This window comes from Petromyzon marinus, unplaced genomic scaffold, assembly GCF_048934315.1.
Source record: "Petromyzon marinus isolate PM22_M1 ecotype Great Lakes invasive population unplaced genomic scaffold, UKy_Petmar_22M1.pri1.0 PM_Scaffold_7, whole genome shotgun sequence".
NCBI lineage: Eukaryota > Metazoa > Chordata > Hyperoartia > Petromyzontiformes > Petromyzontidae > Petromyzon > Petromyzon marinus.
This window is the reverse complement of record NW_027423677.1, coordinates 206,685-232,533: the sequence shown is the minus strand read 5'-3', so window position 1 is coordinate 232,533 and position 25,849 is coordinate 206,685.

The following is a 25,849-nucleotide window of genomic DNA, read 5'->3' as shown; positions in this document are numbered from 1 at the left end:
GCCAAGCAGCTTGGTGCGAAGGTGACAACAGTTGGTGTGATTATTCGCAAATGGAAGAAACACAAAAGAACTGTAAATCTCCCTCGGCCTGGGGCTCCATGCAAGATCTCACCTCGTGGAGTTGCAATGATCATGAGAACGGTGAGGAATCAGCCCAGAACTACACGGGAGGACCTTGTCAATGATCTCAAGGCAGCTGGGACCATAGTCACCAAGAAAACAATTGGCAACACACTACGCCGTGAAGGACTGAAATCCTGCAGCGCCCGCAAGGCCCCCCTGCTCAAGAAAACTCATATACATGCCCGTCTGAAGTTTGCCAATGAACATCTGAATGATTCAGAGGACAACTGGGTGAAAGTGTTGTGGTCAGATGAGACCAAAATGGAGCTCTTTGGCATCAACTCAACTCACCGTGTTTGGAGGAGGAGGAATACTGCCTATGACCCTAAGAACACCATCGCCACCGTCAAACATGGAGGTGGAAACATTATGCTTTGGGGGTGTTTTTATGCCAAGGGGACAGGACAACTTCACCGCATCAAAGGGACGATGGACGGGGCCATGTATAGTCAAATCTTGGGTGATAACCTCCTTCCCTCAGCCAGGGCATTGAAAATGGGTCATGGATGGGTATTCCAGCATGACAATGACCCAAAACACACGGCCAAGGCAACAAAGTAGTGGCTCAAGAAGAAGCACATTAAGGTCCTGGAGTGCCCTAGCCAGTCTCCAGACCTTAATCCCATAGAAAATCTGTGGAGGGAGCTGAAGTTTCGAGTTGCCAAACGTCAGCCTCGAAACCTTAATGACTTGGAGATGATCTGCAAAGAGCAGTGGGACAAAATCCCTCCTGAGATGTGTACAAACCTGGTGGTCCAACTACAAGAAACGTCGAACCTCTGTGATTGCCAACAAGGCTTTTGCCACCAAGTACTAAGTCATGTTTTGCACACGGGTCAAATGCTTATTTCCCTGATTAAAATGCAAATCAATTTATAACATTTTTTACATGCGTTTTTCTGGATTTTGTTGTTATTCTGTCTCTCACTGTTCAAATAAACCTACCATTAAAATTATAGACTGATCATTTCTTCGTCAGTGGGCAAACGTACTAAATCAGCAGGGGATCAAATACTTTTTCCCCTCAATGTATGTGAGGAGTCTGTGGGTCGCAACATCACGTACGGCTGGAAGTAGGACATTCCAGACTAAGAGGGTTAATGATGGCAATGTCAACGATACTGAACCAGCCAGCACAACTCACTGCCAATAACACATATCACATATTCTTAGTTTTTTCGGTAAAGTCACGTTGAAGAGAAACAACAAAATAACAAAATATATATAAAACAATAAAAAATTCTCACGACGTTTCGACCATAACTCAAACGGTCATCATCAGGTGTGTTGGTTTGCATAAATTTATTTTTAAACGGCACATTTATTTATTTATAAAAAACGTTGGCGTCACGCGCAGCGATTTGGCAGTTTGCCCAGGACTAGTCCATCTATATTTTTTTTGAAAAGAGGAGGGGGGAGACGAAATTTTTTATAATGTATGCTGTCTGAAAGCCACTGTAAGCGTGAACAATCAATTAAGAACTGAAATGGTTTATCAAATCTTTCCAATGATTGCTAAGATAGAATCCATCTTCTTGGTTGAAATTGTCTCTGTGCTTGTATATGTGGATAGCCTCATGAACGAATCTCTCATGGAAGCCAGATGGCTTACAAAGAACCTCCGTCTTGGAAAAGTCAATGGCATGTGAGCCTACTGAATTAGAACAATGATCTGCTACGGCCGAGGTGTTGGTCCTACCGTGTTTAAGGTCTGCTTTATGTTCACGAATGCGGTCCGAGACATGGCGTTTGGTTTCTCCAATGTAACTACTACCACAGAGACAACTTAGTTTGTAGACACCAGGGTATTGTATGTCCGGAATCACGTCTTTTACAGACGGAACCAGATCACAGATTTTATGTAATGTGTTGAAACGGACCTGGATCTTGTGTTTATTCAAGATTTTGGAGATCTTTTTTGTGATCCCAGCAATGTAGGGTAAAGTGATGGTTTTGAAAGGCTCCTCAAGAGGGTTCTTCTTCATGGTTTGAGTGATAGCTTTGCGGATTGTATAGTCGGAGTAACCATTAGCCCTAAGAGCTTGGTGTACGTGCTTGAGTTCACTGCTTATGTGTTCCTGGTCGGGTATGCATTGGGCTCTATGATACAGAGTCTTGATGAGAGAATTCTTCTGTGATGGATGGTGGTGGGAATCCGGTTTCAGATAAGCATCCGTATGGGTAGCTTTCCTGTAGACAGAGTGGCTCATTGAACCATCAGGTCTCTTTTTACCGCAGAGGTGGTCTTTCCCAGAACAAACACTTCGCACTCTCCTCCGTCAGCCACCTGCATCGACAATAGAAACGCATCAGTCCAGCAGTGGATAAAACCTGGCGTCGGAGGTATGGGGGGGGCGGCGGCTTACACTTGCGGTGGACAGCAGGGGGGTGGCTGGATGCAGTAGCCATCGCAGATCAAGCGGTAGAACTTGTCATCGACTGCCATGCGCCAGGGTAATGGGCCTCTCCTACACCCACACACATCACACTGAGCGGCACACACGTCACACCGAGGAGCACGCACGTCACACACCGAGGAGCACGCACATCACACACCGAGCAGGTTGCACAGGTCTCCTTTATCAAGACAAACGTGGAGCAGATTACAACTACAACTCTTCTACGCCTGTCACAATGCCCCCCTCTCCACCCCCCCAGTTTATGGGGGGCTGCGGGCCTCACTCCACCCCTTCGTGTCAGCCCCCCCTAATAAATGGTCCGGTTGCATTGTGAATGCACCACTCGAATGACGTGCAGTCCCGTGGCGCACTGTAACGGGCTCGTGATTTACTCACTAAAATTCAATGTAAAAAAATAAAAACGATCCCAAGACATTATTTAAAATAAAGTATGGCCATCGTGTGTCAGCATCACAGGCGAAAATTGGCATGTAAAAAAAAACTTCACTCCGAATCACTCAATTGGGATTGCTCGCAGCAAAGAGCACTTGACCTGCTTGCAGGTTAGGTGCTGAATAACCGTGTGTCACACAGAGAACAGTTGCCACTGAGGGTGCCCTTTTAAAATGCTTGAGATGAGATGTGATTATCGCGTGTAAATGTGCACACTAAAATAAAAAAAATCATAATTATAAGCGAACTATTATCGTTTCAGGTGGCAGGGTGTTGCAGCGGTGATCTTTGACCCTCGCAACAAGAAGGGCCTTGGTTAATCATCCGACTGGCACTTTGCGGATGTATGGGTTATCCACTTTGCTCACGTAGCTAGAAAACACACAATCACAATGTAACTGGGTATTGGCCAAGCATCCCAATGCTAAAGTTACCTGCAAATTACTTCACTGGGATGACACTCGGCAGCAGAACCGGATGATGACATTGCTGGGGCCCTATGCCATTGTCAAGCTTAAGAGGCCCCTTCTATGAATGCCTGTATATTTTTGTCAGCAGAATGAAAATAACTGCTTTGGAGAGTCTTTTTTTCTCACCGATCTTAATTTTTTTAAACAATTATGTTAAAACTCGAAACCTCGTGTCCATTTCTTGTTTCGTATTTAGAGCCCCCCCCCCTCTCTTAATGCGAGGCCCTAAGCTGTAAGTGTAGCCGGTGTGAGCTCGCCTGTGATGAATAACACGTATAATTGCGCACTCTTATTTTCTATGGGTGGCCAGGAGAATGTATTATTATTTAAGTGAATGCAATGGTGATCAGGGGATTGGACCCAGAGCCCCACGTACACAGTAGAATACAAGGGAACGCCCACAATACAGATTTGAGCTGACCTCCGGATTGAGAAATTGAACTGTGTTGTGACGTGGAGGGTGTTTCTGAACGCTATTGTGACCGACCCGTCCCGACGGGAGGAGAGAGGACAGGGTGGACCGGCTGCATGAGCTTACTCTCCGGCACTGCACAGCACAACATCGCCTCCCTACTGCAAAAAAACTCGGCAGGACCCTCCTGAAAATAAAAGTCTTCGGAATCAGTGAGGCCTGTCCTTGGGAGGACAGGCGTAGTCTTGGTCGTCACAAGCGAACATTTGTTTCTCCATATTAATTTGTATCTCCGGGTTACCATCAGGGCTGGGCGCTGCAAGCTTAGCTTCTGAGATCTGATGAGACTGGTAGCCGTTTTTTAAAAGGTAATTTCGGCACGTGGAGCCCAAGCATACAACAACTTTATGCAACTTCTTGGTTCTTTCGGTAAAGTCACGTAGAATGGAAATAAAATAATAAAAAATAAAACATAAAAAAATTCTCACGACGTTTCGGCCACAACACAAGTAGCCTTCTTCAGGTGAAGGAACAGAACTGTCGGGACGACAGCGCTTCAATAACTGCTGCTAAGATTCGCAGCGTCTTTTAGGCTAGGTGTGAGAGGTAAAGCGCCTTGACAAAGGAGTTTACATATCAAACAGGATAATTTAGCATTGAAATAGCTGTGTTAAAGTGTTGGATCAGCAGGGTGTTAAAGTCAGAAATTAGCATGTAACTGGGAGATTAGCATGATGTTAATGTGAGGGTTTAGCATGCGACTGGTCACGGAAATAGCTATATTAAAGTCAAAGTTTACATATCAAGCGAGGCATTTAGTATATGGACGCTAAAGGACTGCAACTACCCAACTATCATACAATAAACCGATGTGAAAAAAAACCAAGTATAAACTACATCAATATAATAAATGTACTCAATATGTTCTTCAATATGTTGAGCTATAAACATAAAGTAACTGTGTATACACTACACTATATAATGAATACCATATAGTAAACGAATTAATACAACTAAAATATAACTACATCAATGTTATCAATAAACTCTATATACTCTCCCATCAGCTGAGCTGCTAACAATAAGTCATTATACATTACAATGCCCTATGGCGAAAAAATGGGTGGCGGTTTTTTCCTTCTTTCAAACGTTAGCACCATGGAAAGCGACGAGCCTCGTTCAGACGGACGAGTCCATCCATGCTCGGAACGGAGGAGGGGGGAGAAACAGCCACGATGCGCTGCTCTGTCCTGTGTTGCGTTACAACCATGCCATAAACTAGACTACTATACATTGTAATGTGATACCTTCCAATCTAAACTACATTGTATAATATCGTATACACAGCCCAATGTAAGCTCGAACATTATGCATGAAATTGATATGTCTCCAACTAAAATTTTCCAACATTACACGACTATTCACCATAATATACACTACCATAGACAAACCCACCCTTGAATTATACAATGCGTTACTTTACACTACCCTATACTTTAGACTGTAAAATGTTAGACTTGTAATATTACACTATGTATTATTCTACCAACCCTACTGTATACCACACTGCTGTATATTCACTATACAATTACGATACTATATATTGCCTTATGAATTATGTTAAACATTACAATGTTATACTATTTATTATTATATAACATGCTATAAACCATACCATTGACCGTCGTGTGAAAGCTATTAAGAGGCAGTGCCAGCGAATGGACTGCGGTCTGAAAGTCACCATAAAATACAATCAATTAAGAACCGAAATGGTTTATAACATCTTTCCAATGGTTACTAAGCCAGAATCCATCTTCTCGGTTGAAATTGTCTCTGTGTTTGTATATGTGGATGGCCTCATGAACGAATCTCTCATGGTAGCCGGATGGCTTGCAGAGAACGTCCGTCTTGGAGAAGTCAATGTCATGTGAGCCCACTGAATTATAACAGTGATCTGCCATGGCTGAGGTGTTCGTCCTACCATGTTTCAAGTCTGCTTTATGTTCACGGATGCGGTCCGAGATATGTCGTTTGTTTTTTCCAATGTAACTGCTACCACAGAGGCAACTTAGTTTGTAGACGCCCGGGTACTGTATGTCTGGAACCACATCTTTTACAGACGGAACCAAATCACGGATTTTATGTACTGTGTTGAATCGGACCTGGATCTAGTGTTTATTCAGGATTTTGGAGATCTTTTTTGTGACCCCCGCAATGTAGGGTAAGGTGTTGGTTTTGAATGGCTCCTCAAGAGGATTCTTCTTCATTGCTGGAGTGATGGCTTTGCGGATTGTGTAGTCGGAGTAACCATTAGCCTTGAGAGCTTGGTGTACGTGCTTGAGTTCACTGGCAATGTGTTCCTGGTCGGAAATGCATTGGGCACTATGGTATAGAGTCTTGATGAGGGAGTTCTTCTGGGATGGATGGTGGTGGGAATCCGGTTTTAAGTAAGCATCCGTATGGGTAGCTTTCCTGTAGACAGAGTGGCTCATTGAACCATCAGGTCTCCTTTTAATAAGGACATACACAAAGGGTAGCTTGCCATCTTTTTCGACTTCCATGGTAAATATGATGGCTGGGTGTATGGAATTGATGTGGTCGAGGAATTGGTCTAGAGCAGGCCGGCCATGTGGCCAGATGATAAAAGTGTCATCCACGTACCTCTTCCATAACGTCGGTCGTAGAGTGGCAGTCTGGATGGCATCAGTTTCAAATTTCTCCATGAAAACGTTGGCCCCCGTGGTGCCTCACCACAAACGTGGGGCCCGGTCAGCCGCGTCGACTGTCGTGATCGCGTACAGGTGGTGAAACTGCCACACATGAACCATGATACCTTGCTGATCTCGTGTCAAGGAGAATAAACCAGCAGCCTGTCGCTAGCAATGGGAATGATCGGTAAGGGAACACATTGGGCTCTACAGAGGCACTCCACTATTATACACCACTACTATACAGTAAACATTGGGCTCTATGGAGGCCTGTCGTTAAGGGATTACTCGTTAACATGGGGTGGTCGTTAAGAGGGGTTCTATTGTATATAACAAGTTTAAATATTTAATAAGTTAATAGAGAGTACTCAACTGAGATGGCGGAGGAGTTTGCTAAACTCACAATACGAAGACCACTGTCCCAGCCTCTGTGGTTGGACCATCTCTAGCTCCACCAACCTACCTTGATGCACCTATCTCAGGCCTATATAAGACCTTGTCTCAGCAACTTTCTCTCTCACCTGACCTGAAGACGATTGCTTGTGTTGCGATCGAAACGTCGTGATATTTTTATTATTTTTTATCTACGTGGCTTTACCAAAGGACCCATAGAATATAATCATAAACAGGTTACGTCCTCTACATGGACCCCCCCCCTCATTATTAATCATGAACAGGTGACGTCCTCCAAATGGACACCCCCCTCCATTGATAATAATTAGCGGGTGACATCACTCCACATGGGGGGGGGGGGGGGGCGAGGTGCCTCTTCTCCCCTCCTAAGCGTCAACTTATAAACTCACTACAAAGGCAGAACCCTCACGTAACGCGATCTCCATAACGCTATTGAGACATCTAAGTAAAAACAACGTCATGATGAACAAGGGATTATAACCTTTAAATGAAATAGGTCTGTCACCGCGGGCTTACAAATTGCACACAAATGGATGCAATGAATATCACTTCGCGGTCTGCTTTGCGCTTGCAAGTTTCAGATTTACTGCAATACACCCATGCTTGGACGGGCAAAAGGCTAGTAAACAAATAATCCCCTCGCCTGCTCCCCACCACGATATCACACGATGATATAGTACTTCCTTGTACAGTATACCCAATAAAGACCAAATCTAATCCCCATGATAGGTAAATTGATATACATAGAGCTTGCCGGCGATAGGTCTAAACCACGAACTATGAACTCGTGATATTCAAGGGTCTCCCGTATTTGGAGTTTGCATGTTCTCCCCATGGTCACGTTGGGATAATGACTGCTATGAATTTTCACATAAGCCACCTCGTTGAGCAATCATATGTGGCCAGGCTGCTTCTGGAAAAGAGCTATGTATCTCAGTGGGCCTTACCTGGTCAAATAAAAATAGGTTGCTTACAGGAGTTGAATGGATTGCCACATCACAGGGATGTGAGGAATCGCAGCATGGAGAGGGCTTTATCCAGCAGTGGATTGAGTGTTCTTGTTGAAACGTGTGTATTTAATATTTCTCTGATGTTCTTTTAGTCTCGTGCTGATCATTTGTCCTGTTTGCCCAACATAACATTTGCCACAAGTGCAGTTAATCCTGTACAAACCTTCTGTTGATAGCTTAGGTAATACATATTTTATACCAGAAGTCGAGTTCAAGAAACATAAGTACGTTTTTATTTCAACTGAAATGTATATACATATATAAATATACATGTCCATACAACCACGTCTCAATGTCTATGTCTGGGAGAACACGCTAGTTTCTCCCTCTGTGGAGTCTCCACCACTTTTCTTTCTTCTTGTTTCCCAGCTCCTCGTCCTGGTGCTCCTTCCCTCTGTCTCCTCCTCGTTCATTCTCCTCTTCATCTTTCTCCAGCTGCCGTGTGCAGCACATGAAGCTCCAAATTGCCCAAAGCCAGAAACTGTTCTTTCTCTCTCCCTTAGAAGATGGGATGTGCTTAATCTCTTTCTTCTCTTCCTGAACACTCTCTGCCCTCCAAGGTTGCTCACATCTTCCTTCCTCATTCACCACTTCCTGCTTTGTATCGTCTTCAATCGTGTCGACCTCCTTCAGCTCTACCTCATTTGCCTCTAACTCAATAGCTCCTACTTCTTTTGCGTCTACCTCTATTGCCTCTACATCATTCGCCTCTACCAAAATCGCCTCACTCTCCTCCACCTCAATATCCCCTACCTTCACTTCTACCTCAATCACCTCTACGTCATTCGCCTCTAACTCATTCGGCTCTACCTCCATAACCACCTCCTGCTTGGCCTCTCCCTCAATCTCCTCTACCTCTTTTGCCACTTCCTGGATGGCATCTACTTCATATGCCTCAACCTCATTTGCCCCTTCCTGCTTTATTTCCTCCACCACGTTCTCAACTTTTGTTGCCATTTCCTGTTTGGCCTTTAGCTCATTCTTGTCTACCTCATTGATCAAGACCTGCATGGCCTTTTCTTCGATCGTATCGACCTGAATTGCCTCGACCTGTTTCACCAATTCCTGCTTTGTATGTCTCGCAATCCCTTCTACGACATTGGCCACAACCTCTTTCACCACTTCCTGCTTGGCCACTGCATCTACCTCAATCACCGTTACCTCTACCTCACTCGCCACTTCCTTCTTGGGCTCTACATCATTCCCCTCTCCCTCAATCTCGTTTTCCTTCATCTCTTCTACTTCGCGAAATTTCATCTCAGTCCTTCGTAGCTTCCTATTCCTACGTTTCCTCTGAACACCATCCTCTCCTTCTTTCTTTGTCTCCACAACATCATCAACTTTCTTAGCCACTTCCTGTTTGGCTATTCCCTCATTCCCATCTACCTCACTTGCCTCTACCTCTTTCCCTAAGTCCTCCTTGGCATCTCTCTCAATCCCTTCTACGACATTGGCCACTACCTCTTTCACAAATTCCTGTGTGGCCACTGCATCTACCTCAATCACCGCTACCTCTACCTCATTTGCCTCTACCTCACTCGCCACTTCCTTCTTGAGCTCTACATCATTCCGCTCTCTCTCAATCACGTTTACCTTCATCTCTCCTACTTCCCAAACTTTCATCTCAATCCTTCGTAGCTTCCTATTCCTATGTTTCCTCTGAACACAATCCTCTCCCTCTTTCTTTGTTTCCAAAACATTCTCAACTTTCTCCGCCACTTCCTGTTTGGCCATTCCCTCATTCCCATCGACCTCATTTGGCTCTACCTCTTCTGCTAATACCTGTTTTGCATCTCTCTCAATCCCCTCTATGACATTGGCCGCTATATCTTTCACCACTTCCTGCTTGGCCACTGCTTCTACCTCAATCACCGCTACCTCTGCCTCATTCGCTAATTCCCGCTTGCCATCTCCTTCTAACACCTCTACCTTATTCAACTCTACCTCATTCATCACATCCTCCAAAGCCACTGCCTCAATCATCTCTACCTCAATCGTCCCAACCTCCACCACTTCCTGCATGGGCTCTCCCTCACTCCCCTCTCTCTCAGCCACCTCTTCTTTCAATGTCTCCAGAACTTTCTTCTTGTTCTTGTGTTTCTTCCTATTCCTACGTTTCCTCTGAACACCATCCTCTCCCTCTATCTTTGTCTCCACAACATTATCAACTTTCTTAGCCACTTCCTGTTTGGCTATTCCCTCATTCCCATTTACCTCACTTGCCTCTACCTCTTTCCCTAAGTTCTCCTTGGCATCTCTCTCAATCCTTTCTACGACATTGGCCACTACCTCTTTCACAAATTCCTGTGTGGCCACTGCATCTACCTCAATCACCGCTACCTCTACCTCACTCGCCACTTCCTTCTTGGGCTCTCCATCATTCCCCTCTCCCTCAATCTCGTTTTCCTTCATCTCTTCTACTTCCCGCACTTTCAGATCAGTCCTTCGTAGCTTCCTATTCCTACGTTTCCTCTGAAGACCATCCTCTCCCTCTTTCTTTGTCTCCACAACATTATCAACTTTCTTAGCCACTTCCTGTTTGGCCATTCCCTCATTCCGATCGACCTCATTTGGCTCTACCTCTTCTGCTAATACCTGTTTTGCATCTCTCTCAATCCCCTCTATGACATTGGCTGATATATCTTTCACCACTTCCTGCTTGGCCACTGCTTCTACCTCAATCACCGCTACCTCTGCCTCATTCGCTAATTCCCGCTTGCTATCTCCTTCTAACACCTCTACCTTATTCAACTCTACCTCATTCATCACATCCTCCAAAGCCACTGCCTCAATCATCTCTACCTCAATCGTCCCAACCTCCACCACTTCCTGCATGGGCTCTCCCTCACTCCCCTCTCTCTCAGCCACCTCTTCTTTCACTGTCTCCAGAACTTTCTTCTTGTTCTTGTGTTTATTCCTATTCCTACGTTTCCTCTGAACACCACCCTCTCCCTCTTTCTTTGTCTCCACAACATTATCAACTTTCTTAGCCACTTCCTGTTTGGCTATTCCCTCATTCCCATTTACCTCACTTGACTCTACCTCTTTCCCTAAGTTCTCCTTGGCATCTCTCTCAATCACTTCTACGACATTGGCCACTACCTCTTTCACAAATTCCTGTGTAGCCACTGCATCTACCTCAATCACCGCTACCTCTACCTCACTCGCCACTTCCTTCTTGGGCTCTCCATCATTCCCCTCTCCCTCAATCTCGTTTTCCTTCATCTCTTCTACTTCCCGCACTTTCGTCTCAGTCCTTCGTAGCTTCCTATTCCTACGTTTCCTCTGAATACCATCCTCTCCCTCTTTCTTTGTCTCCACAACATTATCAACTTTCTTAGCCACTTCCTGTTTGGCTATTCCCTCATTCCCATCTACCTCATTTGCTTCTACCTCTTTCCCTAAGTCCTCCTTGGCATCTCTCTCAATCCCTTCTATGACATTGGCCACTACCTCTTTCACAAATTCCTGTGTGGCTACTGCATCTACCTCAATCACCGCTACCTCTACCTCATTTGCCTCTACCTCACTCGCCACTTCCTTCTTGAGCTCTACATCATTCCGCTCTCTCTCAATCTCGTTTACCTTCATCTCTCCTACTTCCCGAACTTTCATCTCAATCCTTCGTAGCTTCCTATTCCTATGTTTCCTCTGAACACAATCCTCTCCCTCTTTCTTTGTTTCCAAAACATTCTCAACTTTCTCCGCCACTTCCTGTTTGGCCATTCCCTCATTCCCATCGACCTCATTTGGCTCTACCTCTTCTGCTAATACCTGTTTTGCATCTCTGTCAATCCCCTCTATGACATTGGCCGCTATATCTTTCACCACTTCCTGTTTGGCCACTGCTTCTACCTCAATCACCGCTACCTCTGCCTCATTCGCTAATTCCTGCTTGCCATCTCCTTCTAACACCTCTACCTTATTCAACTCTACCTCATTCATCACATCCTCCAAAGCCACTGCCTCAATCATCTCTACCTCAATCGTCCCAACCTCCACCACTTCCTGCATGGGCTCTCCCTCACTCCCCTCTCTCTCAGCCACCTCTTCTTTCAATGTCTCCAGAACTTTCTTCTTGTTCTTGTGTTTCTTCCTATTCCTACGTTTCCTCTGAACACCATCCTCTCCCTCTATCTTTGTCTCCACAACATTATCAACTTTCTTAGCCACTTCCTGTTTGGCTATTCCCTCATTCCCATTTACCTCACTTGCCTCTACCTCTTTCCCTAAGTTCTCCTTGGCATCTCTCTCAATCCTTTCTACGACATTGGCCACTACCTCTTTCACAAATTCCTGTGTGGCCACTGCATCTACCTCAATCACCGCTACCTCTACCTCACTCGCCACTTCCTTCTTGGGCTCTCCATCATTCCCCTCTCCCTCAATCTCGTTTTCCTTCATCTCTTCTACTTCCCGCACTTTCAGATCAGTCCTTCGTAGCTTCCTATTCCTACGTTTCCTCTGAAGACCATCCTCTCCCTCTTTCTTTGTCTCCACAACATTATCAACTTTCTTAGCCACTTCCTGTTTGGCCATTCCCTCATTCCGATCGACCTCATTTGGCTCTACCTCTTCTGCTAATACCTGTTTTGCATCTCTCTCAATCCCCTCTATGACATTGGCTGATATATCTTTCACCACTTCCTGCTTGGCCACTGCTTCTACCTCAATCACCGCTACCTCTGCCTCATTCGCTAATTCCCGCTTGCCATCTCCTTCTAACACCTCTACATTATTCAACTCTACCTCATTCATCACATCCTCCAAAGCCACTGCCTCAATCATCTCTACCTCAATCGTCCCAACCTCCACCACTTCCTGCATGGGCTCTCCCTCACTCCCCTCTCTCTCAGCCACCTCTTCTTTCACTGTCTCCAGAACTTTATTCTTGTTCTTGTGTTTATTCCTATTCCTACGTTTCCTCTGAACACCATCCTCTCCCTCTTTCTTTGTCTCCACAACATTATCAACTTTCTTAGCCACTTCCTGTGTGGCTATTCCCTTATTCCCATTTACCTCACTTGACTCTACCTCTTTCCCTAAGTTCTCCTTGGCATCTCTCTCAATCACTTCTACGACATTGGCCACTACCTCTTTCACAAATTCCTGTGTAGCCACTGCATCTACCTCAATCACCGCTACCTCTACCTCACTCGCCACTTCCTTCTTGGGCTCTCCATCATTCCCCTCTCCGTCAATCTCGTTTTCCTTCATCTCTTCTACTTCCCGCACTTTCGTCTCAGTCCTTCGTAGCTTCCTATTCCTACGTTTCCTCTGAACACCATCCTCTCCCTCTTTCTTTGTCTCCACAACATTATCAACTTTCTTAGCCACTTCCTGTTTGGCTATTCCCTCATTCCCATCTACCTCATTTGCTTCTACCTCTTTCCCTAAGTCCTCCTTGGCATCTCTCTCAATCCCTTCTATGACATTGGCCACTACCTCTTTCACAAATTCCTGTGTGGCTACTGCATCTACCTCAATCACCGCTACCTCTACCTCATTCGCCTCTACCTCACTCGCCACTTCCTTCTTGAGCTCTACATCATTCCGCTCTCTCTCAATCTCGTTTACCTTCATCTCTCCTACTTCCCGAACTTTCATCTCAATCCTTCGTAGCTTCCTATTCCTATGTTTCCTCTGAACACAATCCTCTCCCTCTTTCTTTGTTTCCAAAACATTCTCAACTTTCTCCGCCACTTCCTGTTTGGCCATTCCCTCATTCCCATCGACCTCATTTGGCTCTACCTCTTCTGCTAATACCTGTTTTGCATCTCTCTCAATCCCCTCTATGACATTGGCCGCTATATCTTTCACCACTTCCTGCTTGGCCACTGCTTCTACCTCATTCACCGCTACCTCTGCCTCATTCGCTAATTCCCGCTTGCCATCTCCTTCTAACACCTCTACCTTATTCAACTCTACCTCATTCATCACATCCTCCAAAGCCACTGCCTCAATCATCTCTACCTCAATCGTCCCAACCTCCACCACTTCCTGCATGGGCTCTCCCTCACTCCCCTCTCTCTCAGCCACCTCTTCTTTCACTGTCTCCAGAACTTTCTTATTGTTCTTGTGTTTATTCCTATTCCTACATTTCCTCTGAACACCATCCTCTCCCTCTTTCTTTGTCTCCACAACATTATCAACTTTCTTAGCCACTTCCTGTTTGGCTATTCCCTCATTCCCATTTACCTCACTTGCCTCTACCTCTTTCCCTAAGTTCTCCTTGGCATCTCTCTCAATCCTTTCTACGACATTGGCCACTACCTCTTTCACAAATTCCTGTGTGGCCACTGCATCTACCTCAATCACCACTACCTCTACCTCACTCGCCACTTCCTTCTTGGGCTCTCCATCATTCCCCTCTCCCTCAATCTCGTTTTCCTTCATCTCTTCTACTTCCCGCACTTTCATATCAGTCCTTCGTAGCTTCCTATTCCTACGTTTCCTCTGAAGACCATCCTCTCCCTCTTTCTTTGTCTCCACAACATTATCAACTTTCTTAGCCACTTCCTGTTTGGCCATTCCCTCATTCCGATCGACCGCATTTGGCTCTACCTCTTCTGCTAATACCTGTTTTGCATCTCTCTCAATCCCCTCTATGACATTGGCCGCTATATATTTCACCACTTCCTGCTTGGCCACTGCTTCTACCTCAATCACCGCTACCTCTGCCTCCTTCGCTAATTCCCGCTTGCCATCTCCTTCTAACACCTCTACCTTATTCAACTCTACCTCATTCATCACATCCTCCAAAGCCACTGCCTCAATCATCTCTACCTCAATCGTCCCAACCTCCACCACTTCCTGCATGGGCTCTCCCTCACTCCCCTCTCTCTCAGCCACCTCTTCTTTCACTGTCTCCTCCAGAACTTTCTTCTTGTTCTTATGTTTCTTCCTACTCCCACGTTTTTTCTTCATACCATTTCTCTCCCCCACTTTCTCCATCTCTTCGATCTCGTTCTCAACCTTGTTGCTATTCTGCATTGTCTGCTTCACATCCTCATTATTGGTGCTGACTTCTGCCTGCTGCTGCTCTTCTGCCTTTTGCTGCTGCTGCTGCTGGTGGTGGATGATGAAGCTCTTCAGCTCGGTGCTGTTCTGGAATTGCAGCAGCTCCCGCTGATATTTGGCCTGCTGCTGTGCACAATGATCCAGCAGGATCATCTCAAGCTCCAGAATCTGGCGCTTAGCTTCTAGTCTTGTGTCAACGAGGAACCTCTTTCGCTGCCCCTTCGAGCGACGGTCTGGGGAGTCACATGGGGAGGAGAGAGCAGCACCACAATTGATTCGTTAATGGGTATTTGAGTATTTCCTGTATGATAATAGGTTTTTCCCGTTTTTACTGGCAACAAAACAGGTGTTAAGATGTTAAAACACCAAACTGAAACCTTTTACAAGGAATCATGTCTGCATTAACCATGATGCTTGTGGTCAGAATGCAAACAAAAACATACTCTGATAATATATGCATTGTCCTTGAAACTGATTGGTCCACACCAGGGACAGCTTTCTTTTGAGCCTCGTCTCAAACGGTGTTAGACTAGAGGACGCCAAAAGGCGTATTTCCTGTATGTTATTTTGGTAAAGAAACTTGGCACCATTGACAGGAATCTAACTTAACTTGAGACCGATGTAACAATGATAACACTGTAGGGAGGTCTGGAGGTTGACTCATGTGCCGGAGACACCTCCTCCTCCAAATAACTTCATTAGGATTATGGGCTGGTTGGGGAGGCCATATTAAGTTTGCGAGGTCTGGAAACTCCAGGCCAAACATAGAAAAACTTCCGTTATCTCAGAAAAAGTAAGATGGATTTATGGGCAAGCTGTGGAGGTCTGGCTAAATTTAAAAGATGTCCATTGTTTCACAAGAGAGAACATGAATTGGATAAGAAATACACTATTAATTCTTATACACTGGTCCATTCATACAATTAGTATATTAGTGGGCTACGTTAGAAAAGATAAAGGGAGGAGAAGAGGAGGGTGCCCAAAGGGGCCAGAGAGCCAGGGGCAACCCTAATGTTTATGTTGGCTGGATAGCATGTGCTCCCGTGCATGTGAGGTTGCTCTCAACAGAAGTCATTCCTTGCACGAGAATGGCTGAAACGCTGAGTAACCACTCAGAGGTATAGTGGTTAAGCAGTGGAGACGGTATAGTGGTAAAACAGTGGAGATTTTAAAAGCAAAGTTTAAGATTTGCATTTGTCACTTTATATTGAGCCGATACATATGGCAAGTGAAATTAAGAAGACTTAAAGTGAGTTTTACAGAAAGAGAGGATACATGTGTGTCTCTTGGAGAAGGAAAGGCATTGCTCAAAACTGTGCTGCAAGGTCACGTGCCATGAACCACATGAGTTTAGAAAAAACGTGACTGTAAACCAACAAGCCTGTGAATAATTATCATGGTGAAGACACCTCTATACGTTGGATACTGAAGGAAATCCATCGTGCTACACATCGTCAAAGCCCGACAACACCTGACATTCGAGAAAGAAGTACAATTGCATCGTTCTACACATCGTCAATACCCCACCACATCTGGAAAGTCACCAGCTGCATCAAGCACCTGACTGTTGTATTGTTCGAAAGACACTGTGTGTAACGACTTTACATCTGCCGGCACTGCGGGTTTCTAAACGCCTGCCATGTCACCTTCTCAACACTAGCGTCTGAGACCGTCTGATACAGACTGAAAGCTTATTTCCTTTGTTGCACTGTTTGTCTTTTCATGAATGTCATATTGTGCACTGGGTTATGCCTTATTAACCTAAATTCTGAATTTAGCTATTCATGTATTTCTATTACAGTATCACATATTCTTTGGACCAAGTGTCAATTGCCTATTTGATGACTGGTACTCTGATTCTTTTTTTTACAAATCAGGGACTTGTTTTAATTAAAATGTGTCTGTGTGTGTGGTTGAACGGTGTAACAAATCCATGCGTTACATGTGTAGTGTTGCAGCGCCGACCTGGTCAAGGCCTATGATACAATCAGTAGGCCAGGGCTCTGGATTGTTACTCGTATTTCCGGAGTCCCTAACCCTCTGCTCACAATCATTAAGGACCTTCACGATGGTGGGCAGGCCCGGATAAAGTTGCGTGCCCAGGAGTCAGAGCAATTTCCTGTTTACAGTGGGGTGCGACAGGGATCTACTCTGGCTGACACATTATTTAGCATCATCTTCGACCACATAGTTCGAGAAGTTTTTTTTTATGGCTGTACCGGCGGATTTTTTAATATTTGCTACAGATACAATGGGAGGCTGATTGATGCCTGGGTGAGGTCAAGGGATGGCTCCCTACTGGTCAACCATGTTATGTACACTGATCATTTGGAAGTTGATGCTCACACTGAAAAATAGTTGGAGGTTCTGCTGCTAAGCCTGGAGCATGTGACAAAGAGGTGGTGCCTTACCATCAGCCCCACCAAAACTAAGCACCTGCCTGAGTATTTTGTGTAATTTAATACTCCGCCCCCTCAACTACTCTTGAGTGATGGGGTAATTGTAGAGAGAAGTTTACGTACCTGGATAGTGTGCTTATGCAAAAATTCTGGTTTGGCAGCAGAGGTCCCACTCCGAATCGGTCAAGTGGCATATTTTCATCAGCTTCGTAACACTTTGGGGTATCTACCTGGTCTGTCACTCGACACAAAACGCTGGGTCTTCTTGGCCAATGATAGAATAAATGAAAAATCTGAACCAGCTTTACACTTTCAGACTGGCCTGCCTACGATCCACCCTGGGTTTAACTAGGCTGGAATGTGTGAACAGCTCACAGTGAGCTCCACTGGTGGGCAGGGCTGCATTGCCTGGGTCATGTAGCCTGCTTGCTCAGCCACCGCATCCCCAAGCAGCCTCTGTTTTTCCAGATAGAGGGGGCTAAATGGGCGTGGCACGGCCTGGAGAAGAGATGGACTGATGCAGTACAGGAGGATACGGAACTAAGTGGACTTGCCAAAGACTGGTACCACTGGTGTCAAGATCTGCCTCTATGGAGGAAGCTCGTGAACGATGCTTATGGGAAGTTGGTGGCAGTTGCCCTCAAGCAAAAAAGGAGGGTGAGAGGAGCGACGCTCACAACAACAGACGGTGCACTGGATGACTAAAACGCAGCAAGTTGGCACAGTAGGATGCAAAGGTGGTGCGTCTGCCAGTCATCTCAGTCAGTCAACCCATCGCACTGGGGTCTGTCTCCTGATCTCCTGTCGGCAAGCCTTCGACACTTCAAGTGGCCTCAGAGTGCACCAGGCCTGGCACAAGCGCCATGGTGACGTCTCCGTCACTTAGTGGCGAATGAGGGCTGTTGTTGTTATCTGAGTCGGTTAGGGGCCTCCCCTAGGTCCACTCAGCCTCAAATAAGTATCTGATACGGTGTGTAAACATCGCCACTTGGGAGACAAAGACGGACAAGTGTGGTGCTGGCAACCCACCCCTCGTGTGCGGTGCCGGCCGTCATAGGTGCTCACTAACAGCACTTGCTCCTACAGTGTTTCAAGGCTATACACAATATTTCTGTCTTTGTTTGTGTCTATGTGCAGTGTCTGTATGAGTGGTTGGGAGCAGTTGTGTCTGTGGGGATCGACCTGAGTTCGATTCCCATTCACAACCATCAGTGACTAATAAATAAAACCGGTCGTGTGCGTCCCCTACATCTACTCAAACTTAAAATAGTACCTCGTGCAACGTATAAACATCAAATGTGGGGAGACAAAGGCATCCGGATGCGGTGCTGACCACCCACCCCATCATAGGTGCTAACTCGCTAACAGCACTTGACTCAATAGTCTGTTAAGGCTATACGGGGATCTGTCTTTGTATACAGGTGCATGTGGCTGTGTGTATGTCTGTGTGTGGAATTACAGTACTCACTTCCCGTCGGCTTGCTCATCTCTCCACCCTGCAACAAAATCACAGCAGCGCACGTGAGACTCTAATCATATCACAGCTTACAACCACCACCACCATCATCATTACCGTCCTCATCATTAAACATTTCGAACAGACACACATTCACATATAGATGTTCTCTCAGATTAATGTTATCCTGATACAGCGCGCGTGTGGATGTACTCACGGAAGACATCGCCTTGAAGGCAGAACGAGAAGTCACGGATGGTCACGTTTTGTCAATAGATTTCGTTAACTGTGTTAATGAAGTGTTCAACCTCACGGATGTTTGTCAATGAGGTTTACCAAGTAATTTAACCGCGTTATCGATGTTCACTGACGACGTTGTCGAAGTGTGCTCCCGAATGCGATCTTTAAGCACACAGAGCGCGCGTCCACCTCCGTCTGTAACGATCGACCGTTGCTAGGGAAGTGACGTCACTTGTTAAGGTAACGAACCCCGGAAACCACGTGGTCCACTGTATCCTCCAGGCCTGATTAGTTACACGACTGTCAAATTTTTACTTTAAACTTTCGTAACTTGCAGGAATTCATATTTTTGGTTCTTTCGGTAAAGTCACGTAGATAGAAAATAACATTTTAAGTGAAGGCAAAAAACCCACGAGGTTTCGGTGGCAACACAAGCGGTCTTCATCACGTGTTGCGATCGAAACGTCGTGGGTTTTTTTATTTTAATTTATTTTTATTGTTATTATTTTCTATCTACGTGACTTTACCCGAAAGAACCAAGACTATAGCAAGGATTGTACCCTGGTCGCCACGGATGAAGAGGCCGAGCGGGCTCGGTTCGACTGTTGCCAGGTACCTCCACCACTCAGCTCGCAGCACACACACACACACAGTGTCCACTATGTAAAAATCAGGCTAAACTAAACCTTTCTAGAAGTTACTAAAATAATGCTATAAAAACAATGCAACAGTGATCATAAGAAATGTGATTGAAAGTTAACAATAGCGACATATATAACATATATTACTAAACCTAGCATCCTTCGCTAGCTGTTTGAGTCAATCCATAATAGCAGGAGTAACAATTATGTATGTTGATTAACTGCGAATAACCCAATCAATAACAGATATCCATTGTAATTTACATCAATACATTACCCCCCCCCCCGTCCTCGTATCGGATCTGCCTACAAGCGACGACGTCACATTTATCCCCCGTCTATGTCTATTAAAGACCGAAACAGGGGAAGGATTTCACCACAACTCTGGCTGTCACCTGACGAGGCGGGTTGTTGTTGTAGTTACAGGCGAAACGTCACGGTACTTGAATTGTAAATGTTGTGGGTTTACTCTCCAACACACCGATGTGCTGAATTAGTCACTAATTGGCATGTTTTGTTTACGTGACAAACTTGACTAAGATTTACGCGAACTAACCCAAACAAACAAAAACACCCTCTAATAAGTAAATATTTGTATTAATTCCACGAATGGACCTTGGCCTGGGACTGTGGGGATTGAGAAGTTATGGATGCAGCTTCTGTTTGTGCTGCCATCAGAATGACCAACAAATAAATAAATAATACACACGGATTGGTAACTACAGTACTAGACCCCCAGTGCTTTTATATTTAAAAGTGTATGTGCTTTGTGGTTGCTTTATTGCGCGTGTGTACATACTGTGTAACACTTGTTTGAACGCAGGTGATGGGGTTGTCCATGTTGGGTGTCATTACAGCCAAAAACAAGCAGCAGTACGAAGACCAGGACGCCGTGGCCGACCATGAGGACGGAAATTGGCCTCGCCCGGTCACAACGTACGACAGCAGTACAGGTTTCCCTCCACACATGCACACACCTACGAGTTTCCCACTACAGAGACGAAGATCCCCCATATAGCCTTAACAGACTGTTGTGGCAAGTGCTGTTCGCAAGCACCAATGAAGGTCGGCATGGTATACCAGGGGGTAGGTAGCCAACACCACACCCGGCCGCCTTTGTCTCCCAAGTTGTGACGTATTACACACACCGCTCCAGGTATTCATTTGAGGTTGAATCGACCCAGGACCAGTTCAGATAAATTATCGTTATTGGTGTTGGCCATGAGCGGGACTCCAACTCGGATGTTTGCGGGGTTCGGAGCGTAGCGTACTATCCACTGTGCCACTGCTACCCTCACATAACGCACACAGAAACAACACACACACACAGGGACCCACACGCACGGACACACAGGGGCCTGCTCAACATTGAAATGTGCAGCCCTTGTGTGGCGGCCTGCGTTGAATTTGGGCGTTCATCTCGTCACCCATACAAAAGGTCTCGACACAATCAATGGCAGTCCCCCTTGCCCTGCCTGGCACGCACATCGGGCCAGTCACCCCACGCACAGCGTACACAACGTGCGCGTCGCGTATGCCAAATCAAGAGTCGTCCCCGAGTGTCCGGCAAATTGGACCGACTATCCCGGGCCCCGCGCTTCGGGGGAGGCCCCACGTGTAGACATCAGTGTCACATGTAATGCTTCCGGTTTAGTTTGAAGGCATCGGGGGGGGCCCCACGCACCCCCTATGGACGGCCCTGGTCAAAGCACACGGCAGCGCGGAGCACGCGCGTCACGCGCACGGGCCACGTGCGTCACGGGTACGTGACATCTACAAGGCGAGCACCTGCATCGCGTGGTCATCACTTGTAAGGCATGCCCTTTGTGCATGGGACGTGCGTAGTGTGTGCAACACGTGGCACATGTATGTCACACATGCGCATCGCAATGTGATGTCATGTGTACGTGGACATTTGAATTGCATGTAGCTGTCTGGTGGGCAGGACGGATCTACGCGTGGGCAAGTAAGGGGGTGGCTGAGTAAGACTGATACGGAGACACGTCAAGCCACACACTCACCACACACTCACCGGCACACTCACACACACCACATTCACCGCACACTCACTTACCGGCACACTCGCACACTGGCACTCACTGCACACTCACACACCGCACACTCACCACGCACTCACTTACCGGCACACTGACTGCACATTCACACACACTCACCGCACACTCACTTACCAACACTCTGACTGCACATTCACACACACCGCACTCACACCGCATTCACACACACTCACACCGCACTCATTCACTCACACACACTCACACAAATTTACACACACTCACCGCACACTCGCACACAATCACACTCACCGGTACACTCGTGTGCAAGCACACTAGTGAGCTTCCACGAAATGTGCTGCACATTAGTGAGGCCACACACCAGCAGGTTTACACATCAGTGAGCTTACACACTAGTGTGCACACACACAGTCGTAAGCTTACAGATTAGATAGCGTACACACCAGCTCACCGGTGAGGTGAGCTACACACTGGTGAGTTAACACACCCACCTGTTTACGTGCGCAAAGCTCTTAACCCTAAACCTAACATATCCCAAATGTCATGGCTAAAGTTATTTTACACACGCACGTGCATACACACGCACGTGCATACATGCATGCGCATATGAAGGCACTCATGCACACATACGTGCACACAAACACATGTGCACGCACATGTTTAAACATATACAATTCCATGGCGTTGGACTTGAGACTCCCAGAAGTGGAATCAGGACTCCTGAGTGTGTGATATAGCTCAGTGGGCCTTACTTGGTAAAATTGAAATAATTAATTTAGTTTCAGGATGTAGGGTTCTGAAGATATTTCATCTTTCAGTCCTTTCTGACCGTTTGAGTGTGGGTGAGTGAGTGACAACTACTTATGCATTTTGTTATTACAAATACAAGCATTTCCAGCTATTGACATGAAATGTATTAACTCTGGAAGATGATGGTGATATAGGTGGTGGGTAGCGGTAGTGTAGCGTTTAGCACGCTGCGCTACGAACCCGGCGACCCGAGTTAAATTCTCGCTCATGCCCAACGCAGGTAACGACTCTCTGAACCGGTCATGGGCCTCCCCTAGGTCGACTCAGCCTCAAATGAGTACTTGGTGTGGTGTAAACATCACTACTGGGGAGACAAAGGCGGCTGGGCGTGGTGTTGGCCACCCACCCCTCGTGTGCCATGCTGGCCTTCACAGGTACTCGCTAACAGCACTTGCACCAACAGTCTATTCGGGCTATACGTGGAGTCTTTGCTTTGTGGTGATGATACAGATGGTGATTGATTATGCAGATGGTTAGGATGATGATAATGATACATTTGGTGATGATGGTGGTGATGATGGTAATATTAAGACACACTAATATAAAATGTAATCATTAAAGCACAATATATAACATTTGTAATTTCTGTTGAAATCATGTGCTTATAATGGTCACGTGTATTTGTACGTGGTTGTGCATGAATGCACGTGTTTTTTATTTTCTGTATTAGGTGCTTGACGACAGCACTTGGCCCAACAGTCTATATTGGTTGTACAGGAAATCTTTGTGTTTTGATTTACGAATGTTCCATTCACGAAATTTAGTGAAAACGAAATTGACAAATTAAGGATACTTTTCGACTTACGAAATAGAATTTCAGCGGAAACAATATATCACATGGCACGCGCCATGAGATCATCAAGCAAGAAGCTGTCATCCATCCACGACAGTGTCACGGTATCCCCATAGTGCAAAAGTAACGCCTCGTCACCTCTCCAGTCACTCCAACATGCAGATCTTTTGGTGAGTTCCTTGAAGATGTTAATTATTTTTGTTTTAAATTGATTATTATTCAACCTTTTGTAATATTTGTTCCTTATTATTTTTTGCATTGTGAAATATTGGTGTTTATTTTGGGTTTATAGTAGAAATGACTGTCTGAAACACATCGCAAGTTTTTCGTATTCAATTAAGGGGAAAAGCCATTCCGATTTACGATATTTTGTTTTACGTGCGTTTTTCGAAGAAGGCATCCCTTTCGTAAGTAGAGGCATACATGTACAGGAATCCATTGCCAACCGCTAATTTACCAACCACGAGATTTTAGTAAACACGGATTGACTACTGGACACCTGTTTACTAACCACGAGCATCTCGCTTTGAGTATTCGCGAGTCGCGCCGAGTCGTGAAATCAAAACAACACGATGTACCTTATGGGGGGGGGGGGTTCTTGTATTTGTTCTTGTATTTGTACGAGCTGTTGTTTGTTTATGTTACCGATCTTTACGGGCAGCATTAGTGCAGCGGGTTAGCGAGCTGCACTATGAAGCCATAAATCCTGGTTTAATTCCTGCTCGTGGCCAACACCAGTGGCAATTAGGGCTTATTAACAAATGAAAACGGTGTGTATATTTTAACTCACCTGTAATGGGAATAATGTTACGCTCAGTGGGAGCAGTGATTCTGCGCTTTGGTCTCAAGGATAGCTGGCAGGTCAGGAGTAAGTTTGGTGGTTGAGATGCGAAGGACGTCACGGAGATGGCTGTCGGTCGTTCTGGTTCTCAGCCTGCTTTTGTTCAGCGTTAACAGAGATAATGTCTGCTCACATATGTATGTTGTTATTATTCTGTCTCTCACTGTTCAAATAGACCTACCATTAAAATTATAGACTGATCATTTCTTTGTCAGTGGGCAAACGTACAAAATCAGCAGGGGATCGAATACTTTTTTCCCTCATTGTATGTGAGGAGTCTGTGGGTCGCAACAGCACGTACGGCTGGAAGTAGGACATTCCAGACTAAGAGGGTTCATAATGGCCGTGTCAACGAGACTGAACCAGCCAGCACAACTCACTGCCAATAACACATCACGTAATTCACCCTTAAGCAATTGTTCAATCAATTAATTGAATCACTACAATTAAAATCAAAGAATATCCCAGAACAAACACTTCGCACTCTCCTCCGTCAGCCACCTGCATCCACAATAGAAACGCATCAGTCCAGCAGTGGATAAAACCTGGTGTGGGAGGTATGGGGGGGCGGCTTACACTTTCGGTGGACAGCAGGGGGGTGGCTGCATGCAGTAGCCATCGCAGATCAAGCGGTAGAACTTGTCATAGACTGCCATGCGCCAGGGTAAGGGGCCTCTCCTACACCCACACACATCACACACCGAGCGGTACACACGTCACACCGAGGAGCACGCACGTCACACACCGAGCAGGTTGCACAGGTCTCCTTTATCAAGACAAACGTGGAGCAGATTACACCTACTACAATACGCCTGTCACAATGCCCCCCTCTCCCCCCCCCTCCAGTTTATGGGGGGGCACGGGCCTCACTCCCCCCTTCGCGTCAGCCCCTACTAATAAATGGTCCGGTTGCATTGTGAATGCACCACTCGAATGACGTGCAGTCCCGTGGCGCACTGTAACGGGCTCATGATTTACTCAATACAATTCAACGTAAAAAAATGAAAACGATCCCAAGACATTATTTAAAATAAAGTATGGCCATCGTGTGTCAGCATCACAGGCGAAAATTGGCATGTAAAAAAAAACTTCACTGCGAATCACTCAATTGGGATTGCTCGCAGCAAACAGCACTTGACCTGCTTGCAGGTTAGGTGCTGAATAACCGTGTGTCACACAGAGAACAGTTGCCACTGAGGGTGCCCTTTTAAAATGCTTGATGAGATGTGATTATCGCGTGTAAATGTGCACACTAAAATAACCAAAAAATTATAAGCGAACTATTATCGTTTCAGGTGGCAGGGTGGTGCACCCGTGATCTTTGACCCTCGCAACAAGAAGCGCCTTGGTTAATTAATTATCCAGTTTGCTCACATAGCTAGAAAACACACAATCACAATGTAACTGGGTATTGGCCAAGCATCCCAATGCTAAAGTTACCTGCAAATTACTTCATTGGGATGACACTCGGCAGCAGAGCCGGATGATGGCATTGCTGGGGCCCTATGCCATTGTCAAGTTTAAGAGGCCCCTTCTATGAATGCCTGTATATTTTTGTCAACAGAATGAAAATAACTGCTTTGGAGAGTCTTTTTTTCTCACCGATCTTTATTTATTAAGCAATTAT